We start from the raw sequence: 9,371 nt of genomic DNA, 5'->3' as shown, positions 1-9,371 counted from the left end.
CCAAAGCCACAGAGAAACCCTGTCTCGAAAAACACCAAAAAAAAAAAAAAAAAAAGAGAGAAAAACCAACTTCACCATCCCAGGATGTAGTAATGGAAGAGAGCTTGCTGCCCAGTGTGTGCATGGCCCCTGATGGTAAACAAAACCAGAAACTTCTCAACATCAAGCTTGAGGCCTGTCTAGGCTACAGTGTGTACACCTTGCCAGCCTCCCTCTACTCCCAAAGGCCATGTGACAGGTTTCAGAATCGTAATATAGGGAACAAAGCCTACCACACCAAATTCCAAGAGATCTTTATGTAGTTTCCAACTTCCTCCCTCCTCTTGCCTCACCCTTTATTTACCTCAGAACCCTGCTCATGGATGATAAGACCGATTTTAAGAGAAACTCCTCTCTGCTCCTTGCTTGCTGTAAGTTTCTGTACTGGGCACTTTAGGGAAAGTAGTTCCTAGAGGTGGCCTCTGGTTACTTCTAGTGTAGGGTGTGTAGGAGACAGCTAAGTGACAAATGCCTTTCTAACAGAAGTGGCCACAGATGAGCTGGATCTTAGGGTTTCTATTGCTGTGATAAACCCAACCAAACACAGTGTGGCAAGGGGAGGGTTTAGCTCGGTTTATAGTCAATCACTGAAGGAGGTCAGAGCAGAAACTCAGGCAGGAATCTGGAGGCCAGAACTGAAGCCTAAGAAAGCTGCTCACTGGCTTCCTCCTGACTTGCTCAACCTGCTTTCTTAGGGCACCACCCCCAGTAAGCCGGGCCCTTCTACATCAATCATCAGTCAAGATGCACTAAAGATTCATCACAGGCCAATAGGGAGGGTCAATTTCTTAGGGCCCCTCTTCCCAAATGACTCTAGGTTTGTGTCAAGTTGACATAAAAGTAGCCAGCACAAACTTCAAAATGCTATGGGAGAGCCAGGCATGGTGGCACATGCCTCTAATATCAGCACTCAGGAGACAGAGGTAGGCAGATCCTTTGAGTTCAAGGCCAGCCTGGTTTATGGAGCAAGTTCCAGGCCAGCCAGGGCTACACAGTAAGACCCTGTCTCAACAATGATGGGAGGCCAGGGACGGTGACTCATGCCATCAATCCCAGCTCTCCCGAGGCACAGGCAGGCATATGGCAGTTCTGGTCCAGCCAGAGCTACAGAAGCCAGACAAAAGCTGAGAGCAGAGAACTTCAAAGCACCTTGTCCTGTCACTCTGAAAGCCATGACTCATCCTTGGCTAAAGGGAAAAGCTGTCCCCATGGACAGGAGCCAGCTAGAGGTCCCAGCCGTGGCTGGCCACTCCTACTCTGACGCAGGGCAGCCCTACATGTCTGAGTCAACTAGGAAAGGCAGAACATGTATTGGACGGGGTCCTGTAGTAAGAGCTGCGGGTTGCATTTCTACCACCCTGCTCCCAGCCGCCTGGCTAGCTTATGCCCCGAAATAACAACACACAAACTGTATTCATTTAAACACTGCCTGGCCCATTTCTATTAATGTGTGTAGCACCGAGGTGCGCTTACCGGGAAGATTCTAGCCTACGTCCATCCTGGGTCCAAGCTTCATCGCGTCTGCCCTGGAAAGGGGAGCATGGCATCTGAGCTCACTTCCTCTTCCTCCCAACATTCTGTTCTGTTTACTCCACCCACCTATGTTCTAACCCATCAGGGCCAAGCAGTTTCTTTATTAATTAACCAATGACCTTCCTCCATCAGGGTCCTGTAGTGGTTGTGACAAGGACAGCTCCTACCACTGAGGCTCTGTCGACTTTTTGAAATCAACTTGGGTAGAAATGTTCATCAGGAATTTTCTCATCTCCTAATATGTCAGAATTCTGCAAGTGCGGCAGAACAAAACATTCGGGTTTGAAATATGCAATTTTGCTTGGGAGCCTCCCTTGCATCTTTCTCGGCTGCTGTAGCTGCTGCTGGTCAAGAGGCTGGAGCCTCTATGCTGGGCTGCTCTGCACAACTCACCAGGCTCTTAAGCTGCTGACTCACTGCCTCGAGGTTGCGGTGAAGCTGCTTGGACTGGAAGACATTTGTATCCTGGCTGCCTCCTCCATGTGCTGCCCCATCTAGGTCACCTTTGCAATGCCTTCTCTGGCCCACTTGGGCTGGTTCTTGTGTCCCCTATTTATTACAACACAGAATTGTAATTGTCTATTTTTTTCTGTTTTTGTTTTCAAGACAGGGTTTCTCGGGCTGGAGAGATGGCTCAGAGGTTAAGAGCACTGGCTGCTCTTCCAAAGATCCTGAGTTCAATTCCCAGCAACCACATGGTGGCTCACAACCATCTGTAATGGGATCTGGCGCCCTCTTCTGGCCTGGAGGCAGACACACAGACAGAATATTGTATACATAATAAATAAATATTTAAAAAAAAAAAAGACAGGGTTTCTCTGTATAGCCCTGGTTGTCCTGGAACTCACTTTGTAGACCAGGCTGGCCTTGAACTCATAGAGATCTGTTGATGGAAGGCTGCTTGTTCGTTCCCGGCTGCTCAGCCCCAAAATAACCACACAGAAATTATATTAATTGCAATACTATTTGGCCAGTAGCTTAAGTATATTGCTAACCAGCTCTTATATCTTTGGTTAACTCATTTCTATTAATATGTGTATTGCCACATGGCTGTAGCTTACTGGCAAAGTTCCAGCGTGTCTGTCTCTGGCGGTGGCTACATAGCTTCTCCCTTACTCTGCCTACTTTCTCCCAGCATTCAGTTTAGTTTTCCTATCTAGCTCTATTCTACCCTATCACAGGCCAAAGCAGTTTCTTTATTCATTAACCAATAAAAGCAACACATATGCAGAAGGATCTCCCACACCACAGATCTACCTGCCTCTGCCTCCCAAATGCTGGAATTAAAGGTGTGTGCCTTACTGCCTGCTGTCTATTTTCTTTGTTTCCCTATGGCATTGATTGGGCTCTCTTGTAGAGTAGCAGTTGTCTTGTGCCTTTCAGAACCCAGCAAGTCATTCCAAGCTTATTGCACTGTCAGCTGTGTGTGGGGTCATATCCTGTTCCTTTCTGAAGATGACCAGTTCTCTGGTTATCTTGTTAACTAGTAAACTTTACAACAAAAGTTTTTCTTGAGATTAGCCATTTCGGTAAGGTCTCATGGGTCAATAGCAGTCAGCCTACGGATGTCTATGTGAGATGTAAGTTACAGAGACTGGATTCTAGATGGCCATGGCCTGGTTATTGGAATTCAGCTCTCATTTGGCTTTTGTCTCTACGATAGGTTCTTACATATGCCAGATAAGTGCTACAGGATGGAGTCACATTCCTATTTAAAGAATTCTATGTTTAAAATATGAAGAACTGTTCATTGACTAGAATCACCAAGAAAAGTGATACAACAAAGAGTCTGTGCTAAACCATTATGATGGTGCATGCCTGTGATCCCTGTACTTAGAAGGTGGAGGAAGGGGATTCAGTCCAGAGACATTCCCAGCTACACAGTGAATTGAAGATCAGCCTGGACTACATGAGACTCTCTTAAAAACAGAACTAGGAGCTGGGTGTGGTGGGGCACTCCTTTAATCCCACCACTTGGGAGGCAGAGGCAGGAGGATTTCTGTGAGTTTGAGACCACCCTGTTTTAGAACAGCCAAAGCTGTTATTTTTGAGACCCTGCCTCAATAAAAACAAAAGTCTGGGGAGCTGTTGTGATGGGTAGGTGGTAAAGGCACTTGTGTCCAAGCCTGATCAACGCACACATGGTGGGAGGGGAGAACTGGCTTCCACAGTTGTCCTCTGACCTTCGTATGTACACTTTGGCTTTTTAAAACATTTACATAAAAAACAACCACATAATTGGGAGGTGGTGGCGCATGCCTTTAATCCCAGCATTTGAGAGTCAGAGGCAGGTGAATCCCTGTGAATTTGAGGCCAGTCTGGGCTACAGGGTGAGTTCCAGAACAGTCAAAGCTCTACCCAGAGAGAAAAACCGTCTCAAACCGCCCCCTAGTAAAAACAAAACAACCATACAAATTGTGCTTAAACTACTTATCCATTTTTGTAATGAGAGAGGTATCAGTCAAATTACATTCAAATGAAAGGTTGCTCTTAGATTAGCCATGTGTGGAGAACCAGAAACCTCATACATTGCTGGTAGGAACTGTAGGTTGATGCAGCAGTCTCTCTAGGAAACATTTAGAAATATCTACCAAATCTCTAGCCAAATGAAAATATTATCTGCCTCAAAAATTAGTAATTTAGCCTGGTCTACAAGAGCTAGTTCCAGGACAGGCTCCAAAACCACAGAGAAACCCTGTCTCGAAAAACCAAAAAAAAAAAAAAAAAAATTAGTAATTTATTTAAAAGGGTCCTGCCACATTTGTTACCTCTAGGATTCCCAGGGTTGAGTCAACTAGTCTGTCTGTGGGTAGTCAGGGTTCACTAAAGAACCAGAACTGATAGAACATATGTATATATGTTTAGATATGATTTATTCAAGTGGCTTCATTGCCTGACAAGAATCTAGCAGTTGCTCAGTTCATGAGACTGGATGTCTCAGCAGTCCCAGTACCAGGAAGGGATGCCTCAGCATCCTGAATACCAGGAAGGGATGCCTCAGCATCCTGAAGAAGGTTTCAGTACCAGGAAGGGATGCCTCAGCAGCAGGATGGATGCTCTTGACAGCAAGAATGACAAAAAAAAAAGCAAAATTCGTTCATTTGCTTTTATGTGAGCTGCCACCAGAGGGTGTGGCCCAGATTTAGGGTGGTCATCCCATATCAAATGATCTAGTCAAGAAAAGCCCTCACAGGTGTGCCCAGCTGCTTGGGTTTTAGCCCATCCCAGATAGCAGTCAAGCTGACCACCAAATTTAAGCATCACCGAATGATTAGGCAAGTGTCCCCTTCCTCCTTCACTGTTCAGGTGAGTTCCTTCCAGAGTTGCGTGTTCTGTGGAAGACAAAGATCTTCCCCAAGAAAGGAGGACCATTCTCGGGTCAGGGGGATCTGAGTGGCTGTGCATCTTTGCTCGGACCTCCAAGTAAGCCCTGAGGCTCCATTAGTAGGGGAGTGTAAGAGAGTTAAGTTCCCAAGACTTAACACATCTAAATGAGGCACTGTATGTGACAACATGTCTTTGCTGCCTCCTCCTCCTCCTTCTCTTCTCATTCTTCCTCCTCATTTTATGTTTATTGAGACAGGATCTGTCTTAGGGCTTTTACTGCTATGAAAAGTCACTGTGACCACCACAACTCTTATAAAGGAAAACATTTAATTATGGTGGCGGCATACAGTTTCAGAGGTTTGGTCCATTATCGTTATGGCTGGGGAGCCTGGTGGCTGGGAGCATGGTGGCGTGCAGGAAGACATGGTGCTGAAGAGATAGCTGAGAATTCTATATCATGCAGACAGACAGGAAGTGAACTGAAATGCTGGGTGAAGTGTGAGCAAAAGAGGTCTCAAAGCCCACCTCCACAGTGACACAGTTCCTCCAACAGGACTATACTTATTCCAACAAGGCCACACCTCCTAATTGTGCCACTCCCTTTGGGAGTCATTTTCTTTCAAACCACTACAGGGTCTAACTATGTAGCCTGGATGGCTTGGAACTTGCTTTGCTGACCAGATTGGTCTTAAACTTGCAAGGAACCTCCTGCCTCTGCTCCCAAAAGTTCTGGGATTCTGGTCATGTACTATCATGCTCAGCAGGTCTACTTTTCTTTTAAAAATAATTAATAAAAAATTAAAAAGCATTATTGATTCAATAGCTCCTTCATTACCTTTCCTTCCATAGTTTCCCTCACAGAAATATTGTAGTTTTGAGGGCAACTTCAAGCCCCCAGATGCAGTCGGTTTGAAACAAAGCACCTTGGAGTCAGATCCTAGAGACTGGAAGGTTGTGTACACTGATGGACTGAACAGTCTCTGATGATCTAGCCGGCCTTGGTACCACCTGGGACAAAGCAAAGACACTAAAAGACTGGGCCAGAAGAACTGCCAGTCTCTTATAGCAAAGGAATGTTGGTAACAGGTGGGTGTGAGGGCAGCGAGCCAAGGGGAAATCTGAGCCTTTGGGAGACTCACAGCTGATGCAGGTGTGATCTGGGCGCGTGCCACCCCTTGCTGCCATGGGCTTTCATAGGGTGGTGTTCCTTGCTGAGATTAGGTGGTAACCTTTTGCCTGCTAGCCCAGATAGCAGGTCCCTGGGTACTGGAGACCCAGCAGGTTCCCTTTAGTCCTTCGACATTCCTAGAAGAAGAAGGGGAGTTCAAAGAGGCCTTCCATCTACATGGGCTAAACAAGTTCCCAGCTAAGAGCTTCCCAGCTGCCATGCTGTATGTTAAATCAGTCGGGGTGGGCAGAAACTCATGGACACATGCATGGAGAGGCAAGGGCACCCCAGGGCCTCCTCTGCAAATTAAGAATGGGGCCAAGATCACTTCTTGCCCTTGGGAGAGAGCCTGGTCAAGTCCGGGCTTGGGACTTCACAGGTCACTTGAATATGTTGAGAAACCATTCTCCTGGTAGGCCAGAAGCAGAGCCGTGACGAGGGACCTGGCATGATGGGGGCAAGGGAGAGAAAGTGCTGGAAGGGAACTTAGGCTTATCTGGAACCTGGCCTGAGGAAACTGTGTTTGCTCAGGCCTCCCAACAATGCTTATCCTTCAAGCTAAGCACTGTTAACGTCATTTTTAATAGTTTTAAATAAGAATATTTGTATGATTTATTTAACTTTATTTTATGTGCATTGGTGGGAAGGTGTCAGATTCCCTGAAACTGGAGTTACAGTTGTGAGCTGCCATGTGGGTGCTGGAAATTGAACCCGGGTCCTCTGGAGGAGCAGTCAGTGCTCTTAACTGCCAAGCCATCTCTCCAGCCCTGCTGACCCCATTTTTATAGGTAAGAATCTGAGGTGCTCAGAGGGACTCGTACACCCAGCAGTCTAGCGTGCAGCCCCTCCATGCTGAAGAAGGAGATGCCCGGAGTCATCTTTTTCCAGGAAGAACCTATTCAACTGACTCACAACGAAATCTATGTGTCATCTGGCTTTTGTCTCCTGACTTTCCATGAATTTTAAGACTGCCATGGGGCATGCTGGGGAGAAATGGGGATCTGTGTCTCCCTAGTTTGGCCAAACTGTAACTGAACTTATCTTCTGCTGGCAATGTCTGTTTTCTAGTCCATTTGGAATACAGGGAGATTAGGCAGCGGGTTGTGGATCTGAGCATAGTGACAGAACCGTAAAACAGACCTGGCCACCCAGTCACAAGGAGAGGAGGAACGGGTGGCAGTGCTCACACAGGCTGGACCTGAGCTGAGAAAGGCTGAGCACCGATTCTATTGTCTTGTCAGGGCTGAGAGGTGCATGGTGGTAGGGGACATCCATCTTCATAGGCTAATCAAAGAGACACAGAACAGTGAAGAGCCTGGAAATGTGGCCACTCTGAGGGAAACACAGAGGCCCAGTGGCCTTCACCAGGCCATCTTTGGACCTGGCATTGGGTTTGGATCTAAATAGAAGGTGACAGGTGTGCACAGCTAAACAGTCCTGATCAGGTTAGTGTCCCCCCTGTGTTGACCCAGCTCCAGTCTTCCCTGCAAGGTGGTCTGACGAAGCAGCCAGACTGTGCGCAACCTCTTCCAGGATGAGGCATGTCTTCCTCTGAAAGGCACTGGCTGAAGCCCTTCTCTTCTCCCAGCCTTAGGACTCCTGGGCTATTCCAGTTTTGGGGGTCCATTGTTTCAGCAGTCTGATAGCTAAAGGGAAGGGTGTAAATGTCTCTCTTTAGAATACCTTCCTTCCCACCAAAGTGGTTACAGAAAGACAATGTCAACTGTTTCCAGCAAACAAAACAAAGCCAATTAAGATCTTAAACTACTGTTCTATTGCTGTGAAGAGACACCATGAACAAGGCAACTCTTATAAAAGAAAGCATTTAACTGGGGCCTTGCTTACAGCTTCAGAGGCTTGGTCCATGATCATCACGACAGGGAGTGTGGCTGTGTGCAGACCGGGCTACGAGCAGCAGGAAGTAGATTGAATCTTTTTTTTTTTTATTTCTTTGGTTTGTTGTTGGCCGTTGCTAGGTGTAACCAGTAAGTGCTCAGATAGAGAATGTTAGAGGATTGGTAACATCTTTCCTGGCTGACAGGTATCTGGGGTCAGAGGAGCAGGAAAGGCGAGAATCTAGAGGAACAAGTTACTTTAGTTGTAAAAAGCAAATCACTGTAGCTACTGGAATTGTCACAGTTCAGCCAAAATGGAGGTGCTTTACAAAATGGCATGACTGCCTAGCCTATCAGAAATAAAGTCATCAGAACAGGGTTTTGCTAAAGGAGGGAAAATGGCTCCTCTTCCCTTTCAGTCACTTTGACAGGCAGTGTGAACACAGTGCCAACTTCTGCATCTTCTGCCTCCGAGTCCTTCCTCTTTGCCTAAACTCACAAGACTATCTTAGGTTGGTTTTCAAAGAAAAACAATCTGAGAGATACCCTAATCCAGCAAATTTAGAAAGGTGACCAAGGATTGTGGCACATGCCTTTAATCTCAGGTGAATCTCTGTGAGTTTGAGGCCAGTCTGATATAGATAGAGAGTTCCAGATCAGCTGGGGCTACATAGAGAGACCCTATCTCAAAAAAGAAACAAAAAGGAAGGAAGGGAGGAAGGGAGGGAGGGAGGGAGGAAGAAAGGAAGGAAGGAAGGAAGGAAGGAAAGAAGGAAAGAAGGAAGGAAAAGGAAGAAAAGAAGGAAGGAAGGAAGAGCTAGAGACTGAACTCCAAGGATATGGGTTTGGCCAAGTGTGGGAAAACATTTTCCATCTAAAGTTCCATGAAATCCCTCCACACCTAATTCACTTGAAGGTATCAACCATTTTCTGGTTTTCCATGTTTAAATGTTACATTGGTTGTTTTGGTTTCCATTTGTTTGGTTGTTGTTTGAGGCCAGGATTTGCTCTGCAGCCCCACCTGGCCTCAACTCCAAACAATTCTGCTTCAGCATCCCAAATGCTGGCATTACAAGGGAGAGCTACCATGTTTGGCTCGACCAAATCTCCTTGGTTTGCATGGCAGTGCATTAACTAAACATGGTGATCAAATCACTGGCTGCCAGTATAGTCAAGTCAAACCCTCAGCCCCTCTTCCCAAACCAGAGGTAGTACAGTGTGTTCCAACCCTCAGAATACAAGAGTGGTTGTCATGGCAACCAGAATCCCCATCCAGTGGTTCTCTAGGGGCTTTCCAAATCTCCATCAATCCCTTCCTTAATACAGGCATAGGGAGCTGCTTCTGGACTTGCTGATCGAAAGCTGAAAACTTAGAAAAGGATGTTCTTTTGCCTTCTCCCTCTAAACCTTTTCCTCCTTCTCTCTCTCTTTCTCTTTGTCTCTCTCTCTCTCTCTCTCTCTCTCTCTCT

General features: G+C 46.4%; 1 protein-coding gene across 2 annotated transcripts in view; it reads left to right on the top strand.

Annotated features, from left to right (window-relative positions):
• Nucleotides 1-9,371, top strand: part of Ppcdc (phosphopantothenoylcysteine decarboxylase) — a 54,126-nt gene that overhangs the window by 31,242 nt on the left and 13,513 nt on the right. The window lies entirely within an intron of this gene.

The sequence above is a fragment of the Microtus ochrogaster genome, unplaced genomic scaffold, assembly GCF_000317375.1.
Source record: "Microtus ochrogaster isolate Prairie Vole_2 unplaced genomic scaffold, MicOch1.0 UNK49, whole genome shotgun sequence".
Taxonomy (NCBI): Eukaryota; Metazoa; Chordata; class Mammalia; order Rodentia; family Cricetidae; genus Microtus; species Microtus ochrogaster.
This window is presented reverse-complemented; position numbering and strand designations above follow the sequence as displayed.